Here is a 16,581-nt window from a genome sequence, read left to right as displayed (position 1 = left end):
AATTAAACACATTATATAAATAAATATAAAAAGATACCTAAAAAGATTATTTTCTAAAGCGTAGTAAAATGCGTAAAAGACGTGAAAAACGTAGCATAAAGTGTAAAAGACGTAAGCTTTTTAAATTTCGGTGCACAGACCGAAAAAATAAATGCGTTATATAAATATTTTTAAACTTTTTAAATCTGAGGCTAGCCTTCAACGAGTTTTTTTTAAAACATTGCTGCTCATATCATACTTTAGATAAATAACAAGAAAACCACCAGAACTTTGAGATTACAGGTCAAATTCTGTGGTTGGGCCTGAGAGATATGCATCATTTTAGAAAACAGATATCGAAAATTTATAGTACTGTCCCCTTTACAAGGTCTCTGTGCATATGTAGCACAGATTGTTTGCTCTTGAACTAGTTTTTCTAAAACGAACTCGATCAGTCTTCATATTGACGAAGTAAATAACACTGCAGTCACTCATTGCTGATTGATTCAGCTATTCACTCAGCCACAGGGTATTGCCCCGTTAACCCCTTTAAAATTGAAATTCTTCCACAAGCTTATATTTCAATATTGGTGACAAGTTGTTGACTTCTCCAAGCACAGTATACATATATTGACACCAATGACACGTATAATAGACTAACATGTCCTGCAACTGATGCAAGATGATACTTGTCGGAAAAAAAAATCATTTCATGCAAGGTTGAACAAAGCTAACATTTTCATATTTCCACCAAGAACTCAATAGACAATATATCACTGTGAATTACTGCAACCATTGCTACATCCTGAATGCTCAAAATAACAAGCACCAATGACATTGCTGATTTGCTGCCCTGTCATTCAGCAGCTCTTGAATTCATCTTGATGAAATTAGTGCGGCGACTAAATCAACAGAAGTCGCAAGATAGCAATGTTTAATTTTGTATACAACATCCCACATTAATTCTGCATACTACTTTCTAACCTCGATTAATTAATTTTGTAGACGGCATTAAACAAAGCAATTGATCTAATAGAAGTTGAGTTGGATCTATTGAATCCATCACTTCGTAAAATAAAGCAAGAGGACAGTTTTCACAGGCAAGCTCACATCAGTTTTCACAGACAGCTTCCAGTATCTAGTTATAAGTTAATCAAATGAGTTATCATTTATTAATACCATTGGTACCAAGTTCATTGCGAGCGCTGATTTATTCCTGCAGTTTGATTTGTACGTGTGCTTGTGGATACACGTTACATTTGTTAATTGCAACAACTGTTATTTATTTATTGAACAGTAATTTGTTTGTTCTTATAGTTTCCGCTTTTAGGCTCTGCATCACGATATATAAATATATATAATTCACTATAAGAGCAGAGCCCCCGCTGGCTCCGCTCTGTAAATTACGGAGCGAAGTTTTCTTAGTTAGCCAACTTTTCAGTCATATTTTCACATTTCATACGGTGAAATTTTAGAACTTAATATGTAGATCACTTTGTGGAAAGTTTTATCTAATTTAATGCTCATTTAAGTTTTCGTAATTGTGATTTATATGAACAGGTCAGGCTAAACATATTCAGTGCCTTCATTAATTTAATATAGTTTCAATACCTAAAAGATAACCAATCTGGATGAAAACTTGTACAGATGATCATGTCATGTATACCTAAATACTAAATGGCACATGATCTTGAAAATATGAACAAATAGTTGGTCAAATAAGGAACTCTACCTTAAAACTTTGTAGAGATGATCGTCAAAATATTATATATCTAGAGTGAAGTTTCACTTTGAAATTATATAGTGAAGTTCCAATTCTTGCACACTTTTCGGTCAAATTTTTTCATCATAAGTGATTCAATAGTTAGGTATGCTATTCAAGATCATTTGTACAAAGTTTCATCCAGTTTGACAAAAATTTGAGTTTTCAAAATTGAAATTAACACGAACGGTTTACGTTAAACAATTTTAATTAGTTCATTGACTTAATCTTGTTAACACCTCCCTTGGACGGGGCAATTCCCGGCAGGATTCTCCCTTATTCCAGCAGCCAGATCAGTCGTAGTTAGCTTAGCACGATAGGGCATTGAGCAGGCAGAGCGGGTCACACCACCTCTAGCACAGGAGCCACCACCAGCACTTCCAAAGTAGCTCGCCAAAGCAGTAAAAACATACTATACGAGCATTCTCCCACATCGGGAAATTGAAGGAACACTTCCCCCAATGCGCCTATAAAAGTAGCCATAAACCTCCTAAAAAGGGTAATTTATTCTCAAGTCTTTAACCTACGAACTTAAGTCACACTCTTGAATCTAACTTAAGCTTCGGAGAGTCATAAGCCGGCGCACCGCTGACCCTTAACCTTAACCCTGGTTTTGTGCAGGTTAATTGGGCCAAAGGTTGAATACAAGCTGCGTGACCAAGACCCCCGAATTTTGTACTCGCAATAGTTTGAGCTAGAATGAGGGTCCTCGTCAGCACGACTCCGCCAATTTTAGAAATGGTCCTCATAAATGAGAACGAAGATGACCGGGCCCTTTGGACAACAACGACAAAACCGGTGACCCGTTCAACCAAACGATGGACACCGGAGAACCGTCTCGAGTCCCCTTCACCGATCCCGCCGCCGCACTAGAAGCAGCGCTCCGGAACATCGAAAGCCTCTAGGTGAAAGAGATGAAGAATGGCAGAACTCCCCCAACGCTTTGGCGCGGATGGCGGAGCTCGAAAAAGAACAACAGCTCTTCGGGCCACATTGGAAAACCACATGGGGACTGACGCACATTAGAGGCCGCCCACCAACGATTCCTCAATTCGAACGTGCATGTGCCGGGCACTATAAGACCCGAGATTTCTAATCTCGATTACTGACACATTAGGACTAATTAATCGACATTTAAGTTAAGTGTCAAAACTTAGTTTAATACGTCGTTATTAACTACGCGTCGCCACGAGCTTGGAAGTGTTCTCCGAATATTTTTCCGACGCTCGGTTTTGTTTTTACGATTTTGTAAAGTTGTATTTTGTTTTAAAGTATTTTTTCAGTTTTGGGTATTTATTTTCACGCTTTTAACAAATCTCAATTCTTTAACTTCCCGAGCCCAAGTCTTTTTATTCTCTCCTTCCTCGCGTTCCTTCTTTCTCTTTCTCCCTCATTTCTTTTCTCCTTCTATTCTTCCTTCTTCACCGAGACCACACCGTCTCCTTCTCCTCCGTCTAGCGCCGCCACTCCGGCGAGCCCAACACATGCATTACCACCATCTTGACCACCTTTTCATCCTCTTCCAAGCCATGTCCCTCGACCATCCGTTGCACCCACGAATTAGTGAGATTGAAATCAAGGCAGTGGAACCTATGTTAACTTAGTGAAAACCCAATTTTAACTACAAAAGGCGACGAATAAACATAACTTTTAGTTACGACTAATAATAGTTCTGATTCTCGCCCGGTTCGAGAATCGAGAACTATTTAACTTTAAAATGTGTCGGTAATAAATAAGTCGTCGATATGATGCTGAGTAACTCATATAACCATAAAGTATGCTTCGTATCGATTGACTATTGAAATTGGATTATTCTCGGATTTTTCGAGAATTGGTCAACATGGCCAATTCCTGATCAAACCAGGAAAGACTTGGTCAACGGAAAGTCAAAGGTTGACTTTCCTGGTCAAACTAGGAGAATGATTAAGTCAACTTATTTTTTTCGATATTCGACTTTGATGTTGACTCTTTATACCTCATGAACTCATAATTGATATTATGAGAATCTTTTGGAGACTTGGAGCGGCAACAGGAGCTATACATAGGATTTGGATATCGTCTAGATTTTGCACGTCATTCCAGGTAGGAGAGCTAACCCTCCTATGTTGTATTTAGCCAAATAAATTGCATAGTCTAGTTCTCGGTTGAATAATTTATGATGCATTAAATGTTGTGAAAACCTGAGACTATGCACTATTTGGAGAGAGGGTAAGTAGTGAATCATCGCGTGTGTTGACCTGAGAGTGACGGGAGCCTAGCATACTAAGTAATCTTACGGTGTCGATAACCGTGAACCTCTGGAAGGGCAATGCCATGTTTATAATTGGATCCACGTTCTATTATATACTATTGAAGGTATTTCGTTTAAATGGACACTCTCGCTACTCTATTATTATAACAGACGAGTAGTTGGCCTCGACTATTTAGTCGCTAGGATCAGTCGAGCATTGCTTGAAGTTGAATTTGTCTTACTCTACCTTTGGAGCTCCGCAAACTATTTTATCATGATATTCCCAAACTTGCATAATTGATTTAAATGTGATTTTCTCTAGCCAAAAACCTACCCTCAATGTTTTATAAAACTTATCTTTACCTGATTTTGGTTTTCAAACCTCATGGGCGAGCTGTTCTCCACTGGGCAAGCGAGGACGATGCTCACCCCTACTTTAGTTCCCTTGCATGTTCGATTGTTATTTCCGGAGCTAGGAGCCTCATTTGAGAGTTAGTGTTCGTGCTCATCCTTATTGCATTTCATTCCTATATTTATTGACAATGTTTTCGAGTAAAGTTTCCTGAGGTTATAATTTGAGTTGTAGCCACCTTTATTTTGTATTAAAATTGGGTTGTCCATTTGTTTAATTTGGGCCGGTGGCATTAGCGCTACCTTCCGCATTCTTGTTGTATAAATTTATTTATTTTCGCGGAAATGTAAAGTAGTATCATTCGTTATTTCGTGAACATGTTTGTCTTGTAAAAAACATTTATTCACTTGTTCACGTTAGTGAGTGTTTGAGCGAAACATAATCACTCTATTTGCTTGCTAATCTCCTTTTAAATCCCAACATACTGTCATGTTCCAATTCCGGGATGTGACAGGCACACTGGCCACGCCGGGGCACCCTTAGGGTTGGGACCGGCCCGACCAACCGTATTTATTTCCCAGCCATTGTTCTCAACATCTATCTTCGATAAAACCGTCTGAATCGAACTGTCGCCCCCACCAGATCTCCAAACCCAATGCCTTTTACAGGTGAGCGAGCTGATGAACTCCTTGGCTGCCACGGTAGATTGAATTGAGACCCACAACATACCACGGCCACTGCATGGAGGATATGGCGGCCATGCAAGACCCTTTACCCCGCAGGTGCAGGCCGAGCACTGGCCGGCCAAGGATAAACCCCTCAATATAACTAAATATAATGGGCGCTCAGACCCGTAGACTCACCTGGAGAACTTTCAGTCCGCCTTGGCATGTACCCGATACACCGATGCCATAGCTTGCCACACCTTTCAGGTTAAGCCGGTTCTTGAATCTCCCTTAAACCTCGGTGAAAAGCTTTGAATAGCTCACGGTTCATTTTCCAAACCAGCATCTACAATTCCTCCAACTCCCTGTTCAAGATCCAACAATGGAAAAATAAGAGCCTGCGGGATTTTGTGTCTAGATGGCAGACCGCCACGGCGCGGTGCCACGACCTGGATTACTCCATTGTGGAGGCAGCTTTCCGTCAAGCTGTCCACCCAGGGGTGCTCCTCCTGAAGATCAATGAGAACCCTACACCCTCCTATGAGGAGTTAATGGAAACAGCCACCCAGTGGGCTCAAGCTGAGTACCAAATCTATGGGAATCCCAATGCCTGGGGTCTTTTTCATAGGCTAGTTATATTGTTTGCTCAAGCCAGGGGCATGGGTAACAGTCCGCCCAAGACATAAATTACTCCCGAGACTCACACCGCTAGGCCAATCATGAAGGAGACAAGCATCACGCTAGGGGCCGTGATAACCGGGACCGTAAGTCCCCACCGAAGCAAAGACCATCAATCCCGCCTTAGAATGAAGTTTTCACAAATCTCACCATGTCTTATGAAGATATACATGAGCACCACATGGATTTCCAGCCACCGCTTCCGAGGCGAAGGTTTGCTAAGCAGCCGGCCCACTCTAGCACCGGGAAATATTGGGCCTATCTAGGAGACTGAAGTAGTATATGACCCCAAAGACTAATGCCAATGTGATCCAGGTATACAGAGAGATCATGACATTGAGAGGATGAGCCATTTGTCAGCCACCTCATAAACCTGCAAAGCGCTAGCAAACCTTTGAGCTTTTCGAGCTCTGTCAAGGGGTCAAAGTCGCCCTTGCTGCTTGGGATACGATCCAGTTATCTAGCGGGGAAACTACAGTTCTGGGCACCCAGAATGATCATTTTCTAATCAATGTGCAAGTAGATCACTATGCATGCCAGAGGGCTTTGTTGACACCGGGGCAACTGCTAGTGTCATGTTCACTGACTACTACCGCAAACATAACAGACATCAGGCTAAACTCTACAACAACCATGAACTGTTGGTCAGTTTCTCCGGAGAGATAGTCCAACCACTTGGGTCGCCTGACAGTCACCCTGGGCCACGGGTCCAAGCGGACAACGATCACCACCCGGTTCCTCATCGTTGACTCCCCTTCCTCCTATAACATAATCATGGGACGAGATCTTTTGTGGGGGCTCCCATGCGTTATTGTTGGACACAAGCTCCTATTGAAAATGCCTACCCTGGGTGGGATATTAACAATCATCGAGGATAGAATGGACACGCTCTAAAATAGCCCATATCTCATCATCGCCAAACATGGCCGTCATGAAATGATGTCAGTAGTCCCGGCTAAGGTTATAGATGATCCCCGAACATATTAAAATTCTAAAACATGGGCCAAGAATCTCAGCAAGCACCAACCAAGAGCTCGCCTGGCTTTGGTGGGAGACACAGAGTGGATCGGCATCTTAGATGCACACCCGAAAAGAAATGTCCGGATTGGAACCGGGCTAACACCCGAGCTCCGGCACCAGCTCATAACGTACCTCTAAGACCACCACCACCACATTTTCGCCTGGTCGTATGCAGATATGCCTGTCATTTCAATTGATTTCATCTCCCACAAGCTCAATATTCCCCAAGGCTCCAAACTAGTTCGCCAGAAACGCCGGGTCTTCACCCAGAGAAATATCAAGCCATTCAAGAAAATGTTCAACGGTTCCGGAAGATTAAGTTTTTCCGAGAAGTTCACTACCCGACATGGGTCTACAACGTGGTAATGGTCAAAAGTCAAATGGCGCATGGAGAATGTGTGTGAATCCACTTGGGAGAGAGCACCCCCGCGGCCACTGACCGGGCCTCCACTTGGGATATGTACGTCGATGGTTCCACCAACAAAACATCCAGTGACGCCGGTATCATCCTCATGAATCCGGAGGGAACGAGGTCCATATACTCTAAGGTTTGACTTCCAGACGTCAAACAATACTACGGAATATGAGGCCTTGATCATCAGATTCATCTATGTCGCGAGCTTGGGGCGACGACTGTCTGCCTTTTCAGCGACTCCCAACCAGGTCAAGAAGGCAATGGTCTAAATATCGCTTATCGGTATCGTATCGGTCGAGGGGTAAAACGATATATCGGAGATATATCGGTGATATATCGATATATATCGGTTTTATCGAATTTGCTTATTTTCAATAAAATTATAAAATTATACTTCAATATGTACCAAATAAACTAAAAAACGGTATTAAATAAACTAAAGAAAATAAATACTTGATTTTTTGTGACAATTAAAGTACACGAACGATACCTAATAATAAAAATAGTTATTTAAGAATGATTATTTAAGCTTGAAATTCATCATATATATTTAAAATATAGATAAATTTAAATTATATATGAAAAAAATGAAAAAAAACATATAAGTTTTTGAAAAAAAAAAGAGAAAATAAATATTAAAAAGTTAAACAAAAATTGAAAAATAAAAAAAAATCAAAGTTTGACCGATATATCAGAGTTTGACCGATATTTGACCGTTGACCGATATATTCAACCGATATGGCGATATCGTATCGTTTTCTAAATATCATCGATATATCGGCCGATATATCCGATATTTAGAACATAACAAGGGGGATTATCAGTCCAACAACCTTTATCTAGTCTCTGATCAGAATTTGGCTAGGTCATTACTGTAGAAGTTCGACACTTTTGAGGCCAAGAACTCCAGGGCGGATGCATTGGCATGGTTAGCCACATCAGACCCTAACTTAATTACTCCGAACGTCCTTGTGAAAACTTTTGACAAGCCCAGCAGCTCTAAGCTTTACTCTAAGATATTTGCAGTTGAACATCTTCCGCCACCGTCACGGATGAACACATTCATTGAATATTTAACAAAGGGGACTTTGCACAAGGACAAAATCGAGGCCAAGTGCCTGCGGCGCAAGGTCGACCTCTATATGGTCCAGGATGCCCGCCTCTTTCAGAGATGGACAGTCACCCTCAACTCAAGTGCCTCACTCCGGAATAGGGACACCAGGTTTTGGCGTCTCTCCATAGCGGCGTCTGTGGGGACCATGTCGGAACAAGAAACCTGGGCTTCAAGGCACTCCAGACTGGATACTACTGGCCCACTATGGAAGCAGATTCAAAGGCTACAGTCGGGTCGTGCATGCAATATAACCAATATGCCAACTACAATAACAAGCCTTCGGTCCCCATCTCTATCATTGTTTCCCCGGTTCCTTTTACACAGTGGGGACTAGATCTAATTGGGGAATTGCCAACTACCCCAATGCAATTTTAGTACACCATCGGCAGTTGACTATCATACCAAGTGGATTGAGGCTGATCCCATAACCAAAATTACCACGAAAAAGGTGATAAGTTTCTTGTGACGCTTTATATGTTGCTTCAATGTTCCCAAGTTATTTATTACGGACAACGGTCTGTAATTTGGCAATGACAAGTTTCGCTAGGTTGCCCGAGAAAACGGCACCACCATCTTGTATGCTTTCCCGGCACATCCCCAGACCAACGGTCAGGTAGAAGCCATTAACAAGCTCATCTAGCGACTGGACTCGGTCACTGGTTTATAGGCCAAGAAACTCCATGGGGTCTTATCCGCACTCCGTACCACTCCCACAGAGACAATCGGGTAATACCCATTTCTCTTGGCCTTTCGAACAAAAGCGGTGATTCCAATAGAGACAAAGATTCCCATGGAACGAGTCGTCGCTTACGACCTGAACACAAATACAGCTGGCCTCCAGCTTCAAATTGATTTGTTTGAGGAATGCCACGAGAGTGCGCATCTCTGGAATATAAACAATAAACAGCGCATCGCCCGACACTATAACAAAAAGGTGCTGCCGCAAAACTTTGCCACGGGAGATTGAGACATGAAAGTGGTCATCCCTAAACCATTGGGACTCAAGCCTAAGTGGGAAAGTCCTTACGAAATCATCAGTTGTGCTGGACCGGCCACATTCAACCTCCGGGACTATAATGGCCACGACCATCCCTATTCAACCTCCGGGACAATAATGGCCACGACCGTCCCCATCCTTGGACCGGCCAACACCTCCATCTCTTCCCCAAATAAAATTGGCCCGGATCGAAACTTACCTAGTTTGTTGTTCACCAAGTTTATCCTCTAATGTGATTACCATTATACTAATTGTCATACGGACTTAGTCAATTATTAACATTGTCCGCCAAGTTTATTTTCTCCAAACTTATTTCCAAGTCCATTAATTTTTCGCCCCGGATCTGGGAAAACAACAAATCCAACCTCTGGTAAATCAATCATAAGTTGGAATGCAACTATGAGAAATAATAATAGTTCCAAAACAAACAAACGGATTGTTTATGAAATTGACCAGTCAAACCGGAATTGGTTTACAATTGCAAAATAAAAGATAAGTATCGCCCAATACAACTGCCCCTACCCCGGCCTAGCCCAATTCCTCGCCCCGCTGGCATTTTTACTCTTATGGGCGAACCCGCAGGTCTTACACCGGTTGTTGCAAGGTGTGGCAGCGTCATGACCTGCGGTCAACCATGGCCCCGCCTCGCTAAAAGAACATTGTCATGGGAGACACTCCTGGGCAGCGGCACAGGCGGGTGACGACTAGACCCAGAGCCTAACGCCTGGTTTTGGGTCTTCTTCCCCTCCTCCTCCACCCGGGTTGCTATCTCGTCAAGGTAAAGCTGTCATTTGGCCGTATCATGGAGACATAGCTCCACCCTGATCTTGTAAAATTTGTTGCGCCCAAAGGCCATTCTCTCGCCAAAGGCCTTCTTCTTCACCAACTCAAAGCCTAAGGACCCCCGGTAGGCCACCACGACATCTTCCCTCTCTGCTCTCAGCCACCCTATAAATTCGTCCTCTCATTTGTCCCAACTGATCTGGAAGTCTCACCACTCCTCCCTTAGCCGGGTCTTCAACGCTCCATCCGCGACGACTTCAAACTGGGTCTTCATTCTCTTCATTCGCTCCACCCTATCTCCATCCGCTTCCTTCTTCTTCACTACTCGTCCTCCCGCTGCCGCACCGAGGCCTCTGACTTACGCAGCTTCTCATTCTCTGCCACCAGCGCTGCTATCTCCCTCTTTTTGTTCGCCATCTCCTCCCCCAGGCGCGCCACCTCCGAGTCACTGGTGGATAGTGACTCCCAACTCTTCTTAGCCGTGCTCTACAGCTCATCAACCACCCCCTCCGCCTCAGCGATCTGGATGGAGTATGTAGCTTTTTGGTCCTACATAGCCGTCAGTGTCCGGCCCAGCTGCTAGTTCGCCGTAATGTACTCGGCGATGGCTTTGTCTTTCTCGGTCACCTCCTTCTGATAATATACCAGTAAATCATCTCGGGCGTTGTACACCCCGGACACCACCTGCTACCACACTTGTCAGAAAACAAACAACCAAGTGTTTGAAAGAAACATGTAGAAAAACACTCACCCACACTAGCTTTTTCTCCTTCTTCCGGAAGTTGTCCACCGAGTTGTCACTATCCCACAAGGTCGACCCTTGACACCTGTGGCGCATGTCCTCCACCATCCAGAGCAGGTGGGGCTCCAACTCCCCAATTATAGACAACCTCACCATGATACCAGCACGAGTCTTCCCACTCGTGGAGTGCGAGCTACTCTTGGACTTCTTGTGAACCCTCTTGGTCGCGACCTTGTCACGGTGTGGCAGCCTCCGCCCGCTCTGAGACAGTCTCCAAGTCAATCAGCTCCTGCAGTGGGCGAGGCCTCCAACACATTGGACGCGAGGTCCGCCGCCTGTGTCGGTTGTTCCGCCCGAATATCCGCGCGCTCCACCACAGGCGCAACCTCGAGACCTCGCTTCAGAGTTGCTTCCCCCACCAGCTCCTCTCGCCACAGTCCAACCTTCTTCTCATCCTCCGACACATCCTCCACAAGGACCTCTTCTTCCCGTCCTTTCTCCTCCTCCGGCTCCACCACCAGCATCTCTTTCTCAACAACCGAGGTCTCCTGTGGCTCCCCAGCGTGGGTAACTCCTCAGTAAGGGGCCACCTCAGTCGGGAGAACGACGTACTCCTCACGGGGAAGTCCAGTTTTTCCAGCGGCGACACAATTCCATTCTCGGTAACGGGATCAATATCCTCACTCGGCACCATGTTGACTTCAGCCTCTAGAACCCTGGGCACATCCTCGCCTTGGATGTTGTCGTACGTCCTAGCTTCTTTGTCTGAGGCATTGCTCCCTCCACTGGAGCCACTGCAGAAAAGTTCATCAGTTAATCTGGGGCCAACCATAAAATAGCAAATAAAGCCAGCAAATCACAACTTACCAGGCATCACCCCCATCCGGTAGTGCTCGTACATAGAAAACTGGCACAACAGGTCTGAACTCCGGGCAGCAGAGGGAAACAACCAAACACACCTCGCCAACCACTTTTCCATCAACGACATTAATTGGATGGCTATGGGAACTGCAATAACAAACATATCTCGGTCAAGAAAAAGAAGGCAAAAATAAAAAACTAGAAAATATCTTTGACCCGGATAAATTCCTCAGACGAAGCACTTACCAATGGGTTGGAAGTTCTGAGGGACTTCAAAACAGGTGTTCCTACATGCCACGGACGGCCCCTCCACAACAAACACCCAGTCCCACCAGTAATTTGGGGTATAGCTGGGGCAGTCGTTCACAAGAGGCGAGTACTTTCGCATCTGCATAATCAACTTCACAGAACCCCCACTCCCCGCCTTATAGGTGAACTTAAGCATCCAACACGACATGAATTATTTCTAGCACGGCATCTGCTGCCTCAGCAGTCTCAACACCCGGTCCTGAGCAGCTACCTCCATATGTTTGGTGCACGTGCCCGGCGCCACATTCAGGTACGAAAAGAAAAACTGCACGACCCATATCGAACTCTGACACCCAGCACGACCCCAAAGCCAGGTCATGCGCCATCTCGCCTTCGGCTAAGGAGCGCAAGATGATATCCTCTGGCACTTTAAACAACATCTGGATCGCCGCAAGCTCCTCCGAGGTGGGGCACGTCCTGGGCGGGTCAGTCACTTGGTCACTTCAGTAGTACTAGTTCTCCACTCCACTCGCCTCAGATTCTGCGTCTTGTCTCTCTTCCATATCTTCTATAACATACACCAAAAGGCCCAACGGGTTATTTGTTGACCCCGCAACACTTAGCAGGGACAAACTCCATGAAACGCCCCATCCCAATGTAATAGCCCGGTCCGACATACTTGAACCTGGGATAGTCGAAGTCGAAACATTGACTCCCCAATTCCCAGACACGCTAGACTACTTTTCCATTGCTACAAATCCCCCCCATCATACATAGTTAGCCCAAAACCACCAAAATCCGACGCGGCAAATGCAAAAAACCTAGAAAAGGACCGGAAAATACCTTGGATTATTGGAATCGAAGTAATCTGACTATTTTTGCGGTTGTAAACGTCAGAATCTTCAAACTTCCTAGCAGCTTCGATATGCTTCTCCCTCTCTTTGTCTCTTCTCTCTCAGCGACAAATTCTTCTCAAAAGCATAATTAAGAGCACCACATCGATCCGACCCGTGAATTAAAACAGTCTCAAACCGCTTGATGATTGTCATGTGTCCCACAACCTCTCGGTTTCACAACCCACACACCAAACGTGTGCACAACCCTCTATTAATTGTACCGCTTCCACGCCCACTCGGTTCCTAAGACAAGTAATTATGAGTGATAGCGTCACTAACACCTCAGTTCACTGGGGTCCATCACCATGTTCCTTGCAATAAATACTAGACAACCGTGACAAGCTGGCCACTTGTTACGGCATGTCTCAGATGTTTTTGCCTCGGACCTTTCTTGACTGGGGACATTGGGGACTTGCCAGGTTGCCTCGAACCTTTCTTGTCAGCCTCCGAGCCGAGCTTTGAGATCCTAGATCACTCGCCAATTTGCTCTGGATCCATGAACACTTCGATTCTAGTCAGTCTCTAGGTCTACCACTGAGATCCTAGGTCGCTCTAACTCGGGAATCTGCCGCCAATGGCAATTAAAACTCCACACCTATGAAATCTCTTTCACCAGGGATTTGGGAACTTGTTAACACCTCCCCTAGACGGGGCAATTCCCGACAGAATTTCCCCTTATTCCGACCGCCAAATTGGCCAGAGTTAGCCCAGCATGGCAGGGCACTCAACAGGCAGAGCGGGTCATGCCACCTCTAGCACAGGCGCCACCGATGACACTACCAAAGTAGCTCGCCAAAGCAATAAAAACATACGGTATGAGCACTCTCACACATCGGGAAATGGAAACAACACTTCCCCTAATACGCCTATAAAAGTTGCAGAAACCTCCTAAAATGTGTAACGTATTCCTAAGTCCTTAACCTATGAACTTAAGTCACACTCCAGAATCTAACTTAAGCTTCGAAGAGTCATAGGCTAGCTCACCGTTGGCCATTGACCTTAACCCTAGTTTTGTGCATGTTAATCGGGCGAGAGGTTGAATACAAGCTACGTGAACAAGACCCCCGGATTTTGTACTCGAAACAAATCTAATTTCAATACCATAACGATAACCGAATTGGAAGAAACTTTGTAGAGATGATCTTGAATAACATACCTAAATATTGAACCACTTATGATGAAAACATTTGACCGAAAAGTGTGTTAGAAATGGAACTTCACTCTGTAATTTCAAAGTAAACATTAATTGGATGAAACTTTGCAAGAGTGATCTATACATTATATTCTAGATTCTATACGGTGGAGATGTAAAAAAGTTGACCAAAAAGTGAGTGAAATAATGAAGTTCGCGCTGTAACTTCAAAGTGAACATTCACTCTAGATAGATACTGTGTATATATATATATATATATATATATATATATGTGTGCCTTAATGGTGAGACAGTCAATAACAAAAAAAAAAATTCATGTCCAACAATAAAAATTACTCCCTTAGGAATACCAAGTACCTGCACATAGATCCATATTCTCTAACAATCAAAATTATAGTTATCTTCTTCTTTTTTGAACAGGCAAAATTACAGTTATCTTCTCATCAATGTTTTTACATGACCAGAAAAGCCAAAGAACTTAGAATTATGAATAAATGGTAACACCAAGTTACCGTCATCTGCATATCTCGACAACATCTCCAACGCTGGAAGGAGGAAGCACATAGGCCGATGGCATTCCCATCTCTGCCACTATGGTACACCACAACCGTATTCAAAAATGATTGTATTGGTGTTGATTCCTACAAATGATCTTCACATCTTTCTTTATAAATAAAAAGTTGAGAAATTTTACTTTCACAGTAACAAGGTAAATAAACGAAACAAAAAAAAACAAAAATAAGGCATTTCTCTCTCAAAAAACCCTAAAGTGTAACCCTGCTTGTTCGGCTACGCCTCCATGCCTGCGGCGATCTCTTGGCCTCGCTGGCGTGCAACGAACATGGTCGAACATGCCTTGTGGTTTGCGGCATCCCATCGCTGGAGCGCTGGTTCCGAACCCATCTCAGATCCAAATCGTGTTAGATGGTGGGATGAGGGGAGGCTTTGTGGTGGGTGGATCCTGGTGGTGATGAGAAGGGATGGAAAAGATGAGATTGTGGTGGTGTTGGGTAGTTCCAGCTAGTTGGATATGATCCCAACTAGGATGTTGGGATTAGATTTGATGAGGGGTTCAGTCCGTACGGCGTGGCAACAACAATCGTTCAGTGATCTGAGGACGATTGGGCAATTCCAAAGGGGCTATAACGGCGGTCTGGCTGCGATTGTCGCAGTGGGTGCCTGGTGGGCTTGGCTTGATGCTATTGATCTCTTTGGGAATAAACACTGGGCTTGGATTACCATTTTGGCTCTGGGCTCAGTCTGGTTGTGTGTTCTAACTATTGTTTTTGTTTTTCTTTATTTTCGAACAATAACTCTTATGTTTGCTAGATTAGGGAGTGTTGTCTTTTATTGCATTTTACAGAGGGGGTTGGGGTGGTAGCCGCGGTATGTGGATTACCCCGATGCAGATTCTGGTTGGTGACGAATGGGATATGTATACAAAACTAAGCTTAGATTGTTTTCTAAGTTTCAGGGTTTGGGTTAGCTTCTATTTTCTTGCTTCAGTTTATTTCAATTTCTTAAAAAATAGGGGTGAGCGTAGTCTTGGGTTTAGCACCTTGTGTGTTGTGTCTGCTCTAGGATGACGGCGAGTACCTTGTTTTGTCAATTGGTCGTTGCTTCCTAATTGTATGACGAAATCTCGGTGGCCACATAGCGGGGAAGTTGTTCGCATTAGAAACTTATGGCTCCAAGTGAGCATTATTTTCCTAGTATATTGCCAAAATTATAAAGCAAATAGAGTTGTCATTGTTACGCTCTTTGCTAGTTAGTGTTTAACGGAGTATATTAGTTGTTTAGTTGAGATTTCAAGATTTTCTCCTTTGAGTTACTACAATTTGGGGTATAGGCTATATGTCCCCTCATTGTATTCTATGATTTCATTAATAGTTATTACCTAGGACTGCCATTTGGCCATACTTCAAAAAAAATTGAGAAATTTTACACCCATATAACCTCTTAATACACACTTCGTACTTAATACACTACCTACTTAATCAAAAAAAAAATTAATTATCATTTTAATATAGCTATTATATATCTATAATTTGTTTAAAAAATATTTTAAAATCATACCTTCTATTAGTAGATCCAACTTTCTATTCACTCGTGGGATCCGGGCGGTCCGGGAGGGACCACCACGGCTCCTCTCTTCTCGAGAATCCATACATCCCTTATCAGTATATGGACAGCTATCTCTCGAGCACAGGTTTAGGTTCGGCCTCAATGGGAAAATAAAACGGAGCACCTAACAACGTATCTTCACAGACCAAAAACTACGAGATCGCCCCTTTCATTCTGGGGTGACGGAGGGATCGTATTTAGCTATAAATTTCATTCTAAATTCAAATGATCATTACGAATTAATTATTAAATGGAGAACTATTGTTGTTACAGCTCCAACATCAATCTAAATTGAACAAAAACATGTATCAAGTTATTCAACATGGCTTACAATTATACAAGAAGAAAACTAAGAATTGTTACCATGAAAAATATATAATAACAACTAATATAAATTCTAGTAAGCTAGCTATGTTTCCAACAATTGAATCATCACATCTTCTTCTTCTTCACTAGATATAGTGAGTATTCGTCAGGTGAGGAAGAGATGAATTGTCTTCCAAGAAGAAGATGTATTTTCTACATCTAGGTCTAGGTATTGCGTCATTTTTTTAATAATAT

The sequence above is a fragment of the Argentina anserina genome, chromosome 3 (assembly GCF_933775445.1).
Source record: "Argentina anserina chromosome 3, drPotAnse1.1, whole genome shotgun sequence".
Lineage (NCBI taxonomy): Eukaryota > Viridiplantae > Streptophyta > Magnoliopsida > Rosales > Rosaceae > Argentina > Argentina anserina.
Note: the sequence above shows the minus strand (reverse complement) of the source record.